This window comes from Amblyomma mixtum, chromosome 3 (assembly GCF_055824585.1).
Source record: "Amblyomma mixtum isolate Tamu chromosome 3, ASM5582458v1, whole genome shotgun sequence".
In the NCBI taxonomy this organism is placed as follows: Eukaryota; Metazoa; Arthropoda; class Arachnida; order Ixodida; family Ixodidae; genus Amblyomma; species Amblyomma mixtum.
Window position 1 is genome coordinate 430,402,528 of NC_143014.1, and position 13,202 is coordinate 430,415,729.

The 13,202-nt window shown below is 45.6% G+C and overlaps 1 long non-coding RNA gene across 1 annotated transcript; it reads left to right on the top strand.

The window, feature by feature from the left end:
• Positions 1-176: 176 nt before the first annotated feature.
• On the top strand, positions 177-4,458 carry LOC149358080 (uncharacterized). The gene is made up of 2 exons (XR_016291921.1): positions 177-420; positions 2,193-4,458. It is a non-coding gene; the product is annotated as an uncharacterized LOC149358080 (long non-coding RNA).
• The last annotated feature ends 8,744 nt before the right edge of the window (positions 4,459-13,202 follow it).

Genomic DNA, 13,202 nt, shown 5'->3' on the forward strand with positions numbered 1-13,202 from the left:
CCTGCCACACAGAATTAATTTCGCACCACAGAGTTACCGGCTCTCCCAAGGAAACAGAAACCGAAACTCCGTCCACGAGCAGCGGCAAAAAATAAAAAAAAGTCACACCGAAGCCAATCCAGTCCAATCCCAAAGTCGTCAGCAGCAGCGCCATGTTCTTTTTGTTGCCGGCCGGCCGGCCGGGTGGCGTTTCGGGCGTAGTTTTTTTTTTGTTGCTGTTGCGCCTTGTGTGGTGTTTTCGTGCTGTGGTTTTCGAATGTGCTACAAAACTGGTGCGTGACCTGCGCGCTTCGAAAGACCTTCTGAAGCACCTGAAGTTCTTCTCAAGATATTGGACGTCGTATTGTGCCCTGCACCACGCCGTGACAATGCCGGCCTCAACGTGGAAGAACGAACGGCCTTGTGTGATTGCTTACGAATGTGAGTACAGTTCTTGAAATTTTCTGCCAAAATGTTGTACTGGGGTGCGTGAAGTGCTGTAAATGCTGCTGGGTGTTGTCTGACAACTTCTTCGGAGTGCAGTAGAAGTTTGAGTTCCATGCAACGGCTTCCGCAAGTGCGCTGTTTGCACGTGACCGCGAACCTGTCACACAGCCACGGAAACCGTCGCTTCGCGCCTATAACTTCCTCTCCGCAGCGACGAAGTTGTGACATGGAGTACAGTTGCATGTTTTTACTCTCATGATATCGTTGTGCTCATTATTGCGATGATTGGGACCAACGAGCGGAAAGCACTGTGTTGGAACGACGTATGCTTCTCAGTTCCCGGCGTTTAGTTTTTTCGTGCTTGTATGTGTGCGTGTGTACAGGGTATAATTCCAAGCTGAACAAAACATGGTCTGCCGAGTCCACGTTACAAATGCTCACAGTACTCAGGCCGTTCAGTGCCTAGAAGTGGAATGACGATGTAGCTACAACCGACTAGAGTTGCGCACGTCAAATGCAAGAGGAATGTTGCCGATGAGTTTCGCCGCGAAAATAACTTTTGGTAATCTCTTTCCGGCGTTATTCGCTCATAGAGTGTTTGTGGGCACTGGCTTTGGTTTTTTTTTTTTTTGCATTTCAAGCATACTTCGTACTGGTGCAAAAATGAATTGCACACTTACGGCTGTAACATCGCAAACTGCGCATGATGTTTTCGACTATGCTTTGAAATAATTTTATTTCGAAGGAATTTATGGTGACGCATGCGGTTTCTCCAGAGTTTATCAAAGAGAGAAGTACTGAGACTTGGATTTGGCCGAGATGTTCCCACTTGCACTGTAGTGTCATGCTGTAAAAAGCTTATTATTTTATATTGTGTTTTGTTATGTCTGTGGTATTGGTGCTGATTCATTTGCCTGGCTGTAATTTCACTGCTTTTCTGCAGTAACTGGAATATAGCTTTATTGATCTCGCTACCAGAGTGCTAGAGATATCGTGAGTTTTTAATTTATGTAACTGAATGGAGTCATTTATATGGATGCAATGGATTATACTGGCTAGCAGTTTAAAATAGTTATGTGACATTGTTAACGCACTTAATATCTTTCTACAACTATTTCAGCAGTGTCAATCCAGCATTAGTGGAGCAGGGAAGTGAAAAGTTTTCTAAATGCAGCAGGATCAGAATCCATCCCTTTGCTTAACGAGGGGATCGTCGGCATCACCATCTTGTCAGATGTTTAGTGAGTGCAATTACTGTGTTTGAGTAGCCATTCCCCGAGACTCAGATGTAGACGCTTTGTGCTGCCTGTGAGCTACTGAGGTTGAGTGACAGCTGTTCTGTTTTCACTGCACCTAATTTACTTACTGCAATTAATCAGTCACTTGTAAAACACAGAAGACAGGTGAATTAGTTCTCTAAAAAAAGTGATTGTGATTGTCTCTGCATTATAGTGGCAATAAATATGTATTAGATGAATACTGTTACAGGCTAATGTAATAGTTATTCATTCTTATGAAATGTTCTAGTCTGGCAGCAGTATCAGTCACAGCTGGGTGGTGTTTATAGTTCTTTTCGAAGTGTACATGCCATTTATTTTGAAATCATATACTTTCTATATTGTGCTGTTAGTACTCTTCAAAGCTAGATCACTAGAGTACTACTGCTTGTAGATTCTGATCTGATTGATGCTTTTGTTTGCATTAGTGTGAAAGCAGTTGTGTGCTAGGTCTCACTGACTGATTTTTTTTCTTTGGCCTATACGCAGACATCTGGGTACTTCAGACTGGCAAGCATGGGTGGTGCCTACCTGACACCTCCTCGTCTCTGCGCAGACAAGAATGATGCACCTAATAATCTACCGGCCATGTCACATCATTGGCTTACTGCAAGTGATCAGCAGTTTATGAATGGAAATGCTGGTATCTATGCAGTTGAATTATTGTACTGTGGGATATGCACAATGAAGATCACATCCAAAGAATAGATGGAAGTGCCAATATGAACCAACAGTGCCTCCTTTTGACCAATTTTTATTTTCAGAATAATGCACTCAATTAAAAGATATGAATTCTAAACTAAATATGTCTATACCAGCATAGTTAGGAAGTCAGATCTTGTATCAAGCATTTGCATATTTTAAATGTGTGCTTTGAGTTGGTTGTTAATATCCCAGCACATTTATCCTCCTTACTATTTACTACAAAGGAATGAAATAGATTGGTTTTCGAAATATTTGTTTTGTTTCTCCTCAAGAACCGAATATAGCTTTTCTTCTCATTTTTCTTTTTTTCAGTTCACTTGATTACTGCAGCATATCATAGCTTTCTTTAGCAGTGAATTTTGCAGCCTGCTTATGATGGTCTCTTAGATTGTTGGGCAAGCTGACCATTGTGAATCCAGGCAACACTTAAACTCAGCTCAGGAAAGCATATGCATAGGTATAGTATTAGTTGCCTGTGGACAGCAGCAGTTGAGTGAAGAAAGGGGGCTGTAACAGATGACATTCACAGCTTATGTTGTCACCTAACAAGGACTATTGAGCAGCCAACTGTCAAGCATCCTATTCTGGCCGCCCTGTATTCCCTATGGTTGGATCAATTTGTACATGTGAAGCAATGTAGGAAAACACAAGTTACATATATGTAATGAAAGAAACCAGTTCTTTTGTTGGCACAGTCAGAGATTTGATGTACAGCTTTTTTGTGGTTAATAGCGAGTAGTGCAAACCAGTCTGAATTAAAATGCCAACAAAGGCACGTCCTTGTAGCAAACGGTAATATGCAGGATGGCTATCTGGTTCATTATTGCTCAGTATCAGACGTAAAGTACTCCTTGAAATTTGCATCCTCATGGGACGATTTTTAGTCATGTAGAGTAGAGATGAATAATGTACTTTGTTTTGTCATTCTTGTACTTTGCGTCTTGCTTGAATTAAGAATTTATTCCTGCTCAAAGGAGTACAGACACCTAACTTTTGGGTGCATGTTTTCTGCTTTGTAATTATTCGTAAGGCATGGATTATTATGTGGTATTCTAGTATGCCCGCTAAATAATTTCCAGTTCAATTTCTTTCTCATGCTGTTTCGGTTTCAACAGCCGAACGATCACTGTGACATCAAAGTGTGCTTACAGGTCTAGGAGACATGAAGAAACTGATATAATCACTGCTTTGTCCTTTTAATGTGCTACAATGCTAAAGCCAAGCAGCCTCAACAGCCGGAATGACAACAAATGAAGAAGCAGCAATTTGCTGTTTTTTCATGCCTCATGTGACCTATAAGGGCACGTTAACGTTACATTCGTTGTTCGGATGTTGAAACCGTAACAGCATGAGAGAAAAATTCAATTATAAATTATTTATAGTTTGCAGCTGAATACCACCCGGTGATCCATGCGTAGTAGTGTCTTCCACATTACTGTGGAGAAGAAAGCATGCCACCAAAATTAGGTGCGTGTACTGTTTTAACAAGAGGCAGTTTAATTCTGGAAAGTAGATCTCACGTGTCCTCTTCAAAACAATTGTGACTCCTTCATCATATTCACTCTGCTGTGCACGCAATCCTTAGGACAGCTGTAAATGATATCCTTTCAGAATACTACATAAAGGTATACAGTGCTTTCTAACTTTTAATTCTCACAGAATGAACATGCAGCTAGCCTTTTGCTGTGGCTCCGACTAACATTGTGTACCTTATGTAGGGCATAAGTGAATAAAATTAAGGCAGGCATATACTCAGAGCTGTTGAAGGCAGAAGGCTAGGCAGTATTTGTTTGAGTCGCTACTCCACTGTTTTTTCGTGAAAACATACTCTCTTTGAGGTGTGATCTTCGTTGCACATGTGGCGCAGAAAATGAATCTAAAATTACTTGATTGTCTCAAAATAAAATGTGCTCGTACTGTTCGTGTGCCATGTCTCCTATCAGTTTCATCATAAATGCTGCTAATTACTAAGGCTCGCCAGGAGCTGCAAACGTTCAATTCCATAAGCTGCTGTAAAAGTTGCTAAGTGAAATAAAGTTAGTTGATTGTATGTCGTGTGCTGTTGCTCTGTATGATTTCTTGCATGCTTACAGCAATCAGTGGTTACATATATGTTACATTGTACATGCTGGGCTTCTATAGGAATGTGGTGGCCAATTAGTTATTGGAACTCATTACTCAGATCTTATACAGTGTCAAAAGCATCACATTGCAATGAAATAAATGCATTCCAATGGATTTACGTAAAATTCATATAACTAGTTTCAAAAGAAAGTTGTTACAGTATTTCTTTTAAAGGATGTTAGCCGTGTTCCTATAACAATGCGGTGGCCAATTAGTTATTGAAACACTGTACCCAAATTCTATACAAATTCAAAAGCAGCACATTACAATGAAATGAGTACACTCAAAAGAATTTCTAAACAATTTCTCAAGGAGTTTCTAAAGCAAGTCATTACAGAATTTCTTTTAAAGGACATTAGCCACATTTCTATAGCAATGCGGTGGCCAATTAGTTATTGAAACACTGTAGCCAAATTCTATACAGATTCAAAAGCAGCACATTACAATGAAATGAGTGCGCTCAAAAGGGTTTCTAAAGAGACTCCTCAAGGAGTTTCTAAACCAACTCATTACAGTTTTTCTTTTAAAGGACGTTAGCCGTGTTCCTATAACAATGCGGTGGCCAATTAGTTATTGAAACTCTGGACAAAAATTCCATACAGATCTAAAAGAAACTCATTACATTTTAATGAGTAAATTTGAAAGACTTTCTAAAGAATCACAAAAGCAATTTTTGTAAGGGGGCCGCCAACCGGGCTCGTGAAATGCCCGGACAGGTGCTTTGACCTTGCTGACCCACCATGGCGGGATATCTAATCCGACAACCTGTTTTCCCTGGCATCGAAATGAATATTGCTCACGTAACCGTTAACATTCAAGGCAAGCGTTATAGTATAACATCTATATCGTTTGCCTTTTATTTTTCAACAAGAAACGCACAAAAATTGTTCTAGAAATAAAATGTAAATAAAAATTGTTGTTTCTACTTTTTCTTTTTTTTGTATACAGAAGTCCGTCCGGTCGCCTCTAAAACCAACCTTTGGGACTAATTAATGGTTAATTACTGATTAATGCATCACTACTAATTAACTGCTAATTTATTACGCTTAAGCTTCGCCTTTAGGAGTGGAACGCGACAGCGTGTTGTAGCGCTGCCAGCGAGTCCACGGAACGCCACCACCAGTTCGGCGCGATGCCTGGCCCTTTGAACGCAACGCTTTTTGAGGAAAGGAAATGGCGCAGTAATTCTCTGTCATCTCGGTGGACACCTGAACCGCACCCTAGAAGATGGGAGGAAGTGGGAGTGAAAGAAGAGAAAGAGGGCCCGTAATGAACAACATGAAAATTGTATTTGAGGAAAGGAAATTACGCATTAACTGTCTCACATATCTCGGTGGACATTCGTCAAAATTCAGGGGGGGGGGGGCACTTTTTTGACCTAATGTGTGGTCACTGATGTGTGGTTAAGATGTTAAGCTTCGCCTCTAAGACTGGAACGCGACAGCGTCTTGCAACGCTTCCAGGAGTCCATAGAACGCCATCGCCCATTCGGTTCTACACCTCGCTTGTCGGTAAATTGGTTTTTGAGGAAAGGGAGTGTATCTGTCTCTCAAATCTCGGAGGACACCTAAACCTCGGCGGAAGAGAAGGGAGGAGGATGGGAGTGAGCGAAGACACTCTAGTCACTAGACGCGCCTTTGTTCACCCCAAACCTTCGAGCTGGCATGGCGGAGTGGATAGCATGCTCGTCTCGCACGCTGAAGACCGGGGTTCGATTCCCAACCTCGACGAATTTCCTACTGGGTTTTATATATTTATATGGCCTGACTAGAAAATCTAATTAGGCTAATTGAGTAATTAAGCCATTAACTAAGCTCAGTCCCACTTACTTGGAGCATCGCTATACGATTCCTTCAATTGGTTGCATGGTGCAATTGCTACAATTGGCCCCGTTTGAAATTCGCGCACTGTGACGTCACGACCGTTTCGACCAATTGAAAAGCGTGACATTTCTGTCGACAACTGCTGCTTACAACGATGAGACATGAAAGGCTTTCGCCTTAATATATAGTCACTTGCGTGAAGGTTCGATTTCCCAAGCCACCAGTGGAAGATGTATGGGGAGCACTGCATCGTGCATGAGACTTCAACGCGGAGCAACAGCGCGCATATATTAACCGATGGATGCCATGTTCTCTGCTCGCCATACCATCTGAATGCCAGGCCCAGTAGCGTGAGCAGTTCTGCAGCTGCAGTGAACAGCGACCGATGCACGAAGCATGGGCGACCCGTCGTACTTGAAGCCTCAATCAGGCTGCGAAGCGAAGTGTTTCGCGAAGAAAACGCGCGAAATCCTCCCTATTTATGTCTGCATAAAGACGCAACATGTTCAAAAGAAATAAATAAGCGAAAATATTTGAGTGGTAATTTTCCAATGATCCACATCACGAAAAAAAATTCCCCTATGCTCCTTGCGTTTGGTAACTATTGACTTCCTTCATAAGTGTTTGTGTGTGTGTACATTGTGTATATTATATACATGCGTGGCTGTTTTCATTTCATGAACTCTACGCTTACCTGAATGCCCTGCGTGGCAAATAAAGTACGATTAACATGGCTAATAATCGTTCTGTATTATCATTTTCCCGACTCACGCGACGAGAACAGCCACGGGGGATTCGTTGAGAAGAAGCCACTTCTTTGATGAATACCGCTCGGTTCCTTAACACTATGCGTATTTGCATTGCAGGTTTTCTTTTCTGTTTTTCACGTATGCATGTGCTCAGGAATCAGCGCTAAAGCACGCCCGGGAGCAGTGCTTGCGCGCGGGCGAGGCACTCCTTATCGTCCTCATACCTTTGGTGGCCCCTATTTTAACACTGATCCCCGTGCACGCATCGCGCATACCTTCGTATTACTGACAAAAAGTCCGAAGAAGGTATTAGCCTCCCATGTAAATTCCAGCCCCCTACCACAAGTGTCCGGTGTAAATTCTGTTCCCGCGGAGGCTTTTTTGCCGCTAAAGTTTTGTCATTTGAAGATTAGAAGCCCACGGGCCAGGGAGTATCCTGCTGTGCTGCTGTACCTACAGCGAAACGTGGGGATCGTGATTGGAGCCTGAACTGAAAGAAAAAAGCACATGCACTCCATCGCCATTCTTTGTCTACAATAAAAGCACACGCAGCGTCCAGACAAAAGGGAATCCGGGAAGAAGGCGCAAAAAAACTGACGCGTGCGACGCAATCACCTCGGCAACCATCATCATCACCATCATCGGCAACAATCTCATCAGCGCAGCCATTACGGGGCGGGGAACGGCGAACGACAAAAGGAAGCCGCCAAGGAAGGTACACAGGCCACGAGACTCGTACATGCGAAGCGGCTGAGCGGGCGACCAGGAGGAGCACGAAGAGACTACTGCAGGCATGTCGCGGGGAAATTGGGGAGGAAAGAGGCGAAAAGGGGAGAAAAGAAGGCCCATCCCCATCGGGAAAATAAAACTTGCGACTCCAATGAGCGTAACGACGGGGACGCCCGCGTTGTTTCTGCCAGCCCGCCATATCACGCCAAGCTCCCTCTGCTCCCGGCTCTACCTTCGCGCTCGGGAACGCGAACGAGCCAACGAAATGAGCGTCGGTCGAATCCCGGCGTCCCTTTTCTTGGGGGAACGGGAGAAGGCGGCGGGGAGGAGGGAAGCGCTCCTCTCGTCTGGCGAGCCGTCTCGCACGGGGCCCTTCTCCTCCTCCTGCGCGGGCTTGTTTCGGCGCTTGTGCCGGGCATATAAATAGTCGGACAGATGTGCACACAAGCGAGCAACCACGCGGAGGGACAGGCACAGCGCGCTCCTTCCTGCGCTAATCCCTAATTGGCTACGCATGGTCCCGCCGCTCCGGTCTCGGCGAACGCTGGCGCAGCGATGGACGGATAGGCGGAGGGAGATGGAGGAAAGATAAATCTGGGAGCGCCCATTCCTCTCCCCACGGCACTGGCCGCGTCCCCTCCTTGGCGACCCGTGATCGTTCCATTAGCCGTGAAACTGCCGTCGGCCCCCGAGGTTGCCGCGGGAGCGCATTCTCGCGGGCGGCCCTGTACCTCCGGGCATTTCCTCTGCCGATGCAACGCAGGACGGCCATGGTCCCCGAAGGAGAGCCGCACGTGCCTTCGCTTCGCTACCACTGTTGCCCTACCCGCGACCTGGTACGCCATCGAAGCCTTCTCCGGAGCGGAAAAAATAACGCCGGCTGTGCTCCGAGCTCCAGGAAGAGGGCAGGGAAAGGCCTGGAACTTCCCTCACGCGCCCGTCATATTCATCCAAATTAGCTAGGTAGCAGCGCTGCGCTCATATAGCCGCACTGATTGCACTTCGTAGCACGGGTATCCTATGCCGCTTCACTTTGGTCGTGGTGAAGCGCACACAACTGGCGCCGAACAGATTCAGCAAGAACATGGCAGGCGGCGACAGCTCTCAGCGTCACCGAGATCGGCGCTGCTTGACTCTTTTAAAAGGGCACCAGGTTTTTTCTGGGCGGGTTTCTTTAGGAGTGGTTCTTACGCATGGACCATCATAGGGAATTCGTTACGCCGGTAATTTATTTACGCTTCGCCTTCCTCTCCTATGTACTTCCGGTTTCAGTGGCTGGACGATGGCTATGCAGTCACCAGCAGGTTTGAGGTGACGTGAGACAAGTAGATACCTAGAAATGAGAGCTGTTTGTTCACTTTCTGTCATTTTGGCTCCTGGGGCAGGCTTATACACGTATGAGTCGGAGAGAAGTAATACGAGGAAAGTAGATTGTATAGCAATTTTAGTGCGTCTCGAGTAACCTCGACTCTACTTTCGACAGTCACCGTTCGGTTACTGAAACCGAAACTTTGTGGAAGGATAGATCCAGCCGTTAATTATTTTTCTGCAATAAGTAAACTACACATGTTGCTCCAATTTAGTAATGTCTTGCGTATCACTCCATTGAAAGAAGATACTGAGAAAAATCTGGGTGTCCGTAACCCTTAATGACCGCGCCTACATCAGGCAGCCTCATTTACTCTAAACTTCCTTTTGGAGCCGTGCGCTCTGTACGCGCCTGCATGAAAGATGCGCGCAGTGTATTTGGCGTAGCTAAGCCGGCGGAAACAACAGATCGGTGAAAGTATCGTTACTTAAAGAATAAATAACGAATGAGGTGTGCATGGCGCTGCGGCTTCCATTAATGACATAAACAGTCTTGTTTAGTGCACGAGCGAGTATGCCATCTTCTCATTTTTATGCACTGCTGGAGAGCAGTCTACTCGAACACGGAGGGAAGTATAAATAACAAAGGTGGTGCAACTTCGGATGTGTAATCTGTGGCACAGCCACAAAAAGCTGCTCTTAGAGAGGGGTGGGAAGCGTTGCTGGGCGAATGGCCGCTCGTTATCAGACTTACGACTAGCTTGTAACTTGGGGCGCACGATAAAATGTCATGCTCATAAATGCACTCGTGTGTCACTTTTAACTACCACCAGCACATTGCGTTGTGCTCTGCTCAATTAGCTTTCTTTTTTTGTGTGTGCCATCAGCAGGAGACGTTTTACTTCCTGAGGCATTTAGATATTGTGGTGCCGAAGGCGATAAAGCTACCGGCAGATGTAAGAAAATGTGAACGCTATTGATTATTTGCGTTATAGTACCGGGGTTTTTGTTTGTTTTACCTCTGTTTTTGGCATGTATTAACCCTCAAACTAAAAATGTGAACTGTGGCAATTCACACCGTTTTACTATTTTCCTCGGTGACACGGCGACATCGGCTTTGTGTTCGTCACTTGTTGTCTTCCTGCCCCGTTTTTCGCGCCGTTTCATTGCTGTAAACAGAGAATACATAAAGAACATTCTCGGGACGCCCAGCCCCGAGTGCCAAGAGGATCTGAAAAACAGTCCAGGTGAAATTAATCCGTCGGAAATTGGAAATAGCGGGAAAACGCTGCATCTCATTATGGGGCGGGGGGGGGGGGGGAGGGGGGTTGCATACGAGTAGATGGTCGGCACAGAAAGTATACAATCATATGGATGCCTTCCGCTGTGATAATCCAATATTGGGAGGTGAGCTGGACATAACACCAGTGAAGACCTGACACAAAGGATTATCCCCTGAGTATACAAACAAGCCAAGTGATTGTGCCGCGAGACAGTTCTCTGCCCACCAATATCTAACTCGAAATAGTGCGTGTATACTTGCTACATTCGCGCGGTGACGCTAGATGATTTGAATAAAAACTGCTGGAAAATAACAGGACCCTCTAGAGGTATGTGTTCAACTGTCTACTGTCAGATTCCACTGTCTCAAACAGATTAATGAACACTACTATGGTTTCGGTTCAACAGAAGCGCTATCAAATTCAGCGCGGGTCCAAGGTATCGGCGTCTGAATATAGCGGAGTAAGCAAGGCCATCTGCAACTAAGGAAGCGCAGAATCCGTATTTTCGCTGGTTAAACATACATGACGAGCTAGCTATCTGTCAGCCCGTGCGCGATGAGACCGGTCGCTCGACTGCCCGCATATATACGATAGCGAACCGTCACCGCGCATGCAGCGGCGCATTGGTCTCAGCCTGAGCGGAGAGAAGGGAACTGTTTTTCCCGATAAACGCCTCGGCGGCAAAGACAAAGCGTGGTGGGGAGCGGCTAAACGATGCGTTCATAAATGATGACGTCCCTTCGTCGGCGAGCGGGCACGCCTGACGTCTCCCGCAACGTGCGCCCGCGCCGCGGTGCACGTATGGGGACTCCATGGAGCGCAAGTTATTCCTCGACGGGGAAGGGGGGGCACCTCCTCTTCCAGCCTTCAGCTGCTCAGTGGAGCGCGCACTTCCTATTCGTCCTCATCACCGCGCACGCACCGAGGGAGAGAGTTGAGCGAGATGGCGCGTATACGGAGACGTCGCGATATAAAGTTGCAATAACACTCTCCCCGAACAGCGGTCGCTGCTGCGAGGAGGCGTGTAATGTCCCCGGGACGGGCAGTGTCCTCGCTAGGGGTGATTACTTATGGGCGGTATATGCCGCATTGACCTAGCTGAGTAGAGTAACCCCGGACGTGTGTGTGTGTTTGTGCACAAGAACATACGTATTCGTGCGAGCACCCCCTGTAACACCTTGCAGAGTTGGTTTATATGGAGCCGGCTTACGTATTTGGCCCAATATTTTTACCTGCAAATGAATGCTGAGACAGTTGCCATTGCTCAGTAAGGGCATTGGTTGCCATTGCTCAGTAAGGGCACGCGCTCGTCTGGAGCACACAGAACACAGTGTACAGTGTTCCGCGCGGTAAAATTAAGTCGAAGAAAGGCTTCCAATGAGCAACTCTTTAGGCGTCCTTCAACGTCGTTGAATTGAGTCAGTGAATTCCTTTTCGGCGCACCGTCCATAGTCAGTTTCGAATCTCGAATTATATACACTGCCCGCCAACAAGTGATCTCACGAAACGTCAAGAGATGTGTTTTCATTCAGACACGTTGCCTGTAACCTTCCCAGTCCTGCTTCTGGAGCATTGGGAGATGCCTGGCGGTCCCTGGCCGGCGAACGTGGCCGGGCGAAGCATGACCAATGGTTAGTGCTTGGCCAATGAAAATTCATGCTGCGGCATTTTTAATTTCTTTTTTACTCCACAATGGATCTTTGTCCTCTACGGCCTGTGAGGTTGACAATGCAGAAGGGCCGTTTATCTCAGGAAACGAAACAAAGCCGATCGTGGTGAACTACAAAACTACAAGCTGCGAATATTAGCAAACTATTCAGCAAAGATGAAGGAAAAAAGAACATGAAACAGCTGAAAATGTGTGCCCTGAATCCTCTTATGATAATCCTGTATGACGGGTCTTTTAAGAAAGAGAGGTATAAAATAACATTTAATCTTTAACAAATAACTGAGATATTGTCCTCCCGCACTCCTCCAAGAAAAGAAGAAAAACTTCGAAGACATTTCTGCGAAGAATGAGCAAGTGTTGCAAACATGGTACCCCAGCTTGATTGTGCCAAGTCGTGTGAGGAAGTCAATGAGTAAATTTTTGCGCACGCGATGACTCTTCACTTTCAAATAGGTAAAAAAGGAAAAACGCCAATCAGCTGGCAAGCTGTATGATCGAACAGAGGCATGGCACACGTTTACAGTTTCACTCGGTATGAGCCGCAACGCTCCGGCGGTCAGAAACATATCCAACGATTCTGGACAAAAGCACTTTTGTACGGAAAGAGTTCATGAACGCAATTTTTTTCATGCATTGCAAGATTTCACGACAACAATCAATATACCCGCAGATCTCCCTTTCGCAAGCTTGCATTTTTCTTTTTTTTTGCTATTAATGTTTTTGCGATCGTCAAAAGCGTTCTTCATTGGTTTTTTTATCGCAGTCTCAACTGCTCGATGCAAACGATGGAAAAACTTTGAAAGATTTTTCTACGTATCGGAAGAAGGAACCATTACCTTCAACAGTACTTTACAATTTTCCAATAGTTAACCGGAGCTTAGACCAGTCAGCCCAGGTAATCCGGGGTGATGAAAATATAGGGATTTTTCCCTGCATTCCAAGAAACACGGTACTTAAGCAGGAAAGGTCACATCGCCGTCCATTCATTTACAGGTTACGCCAAAGAGTTATATAGCATTTATTTTTTCTCTCTCTAAAGCGACGGCAGACGTTCTTCGTATGACGAGGTTCAGTTTACCGCGCCTTGGGCGAGGTAAGAAGCATTATCG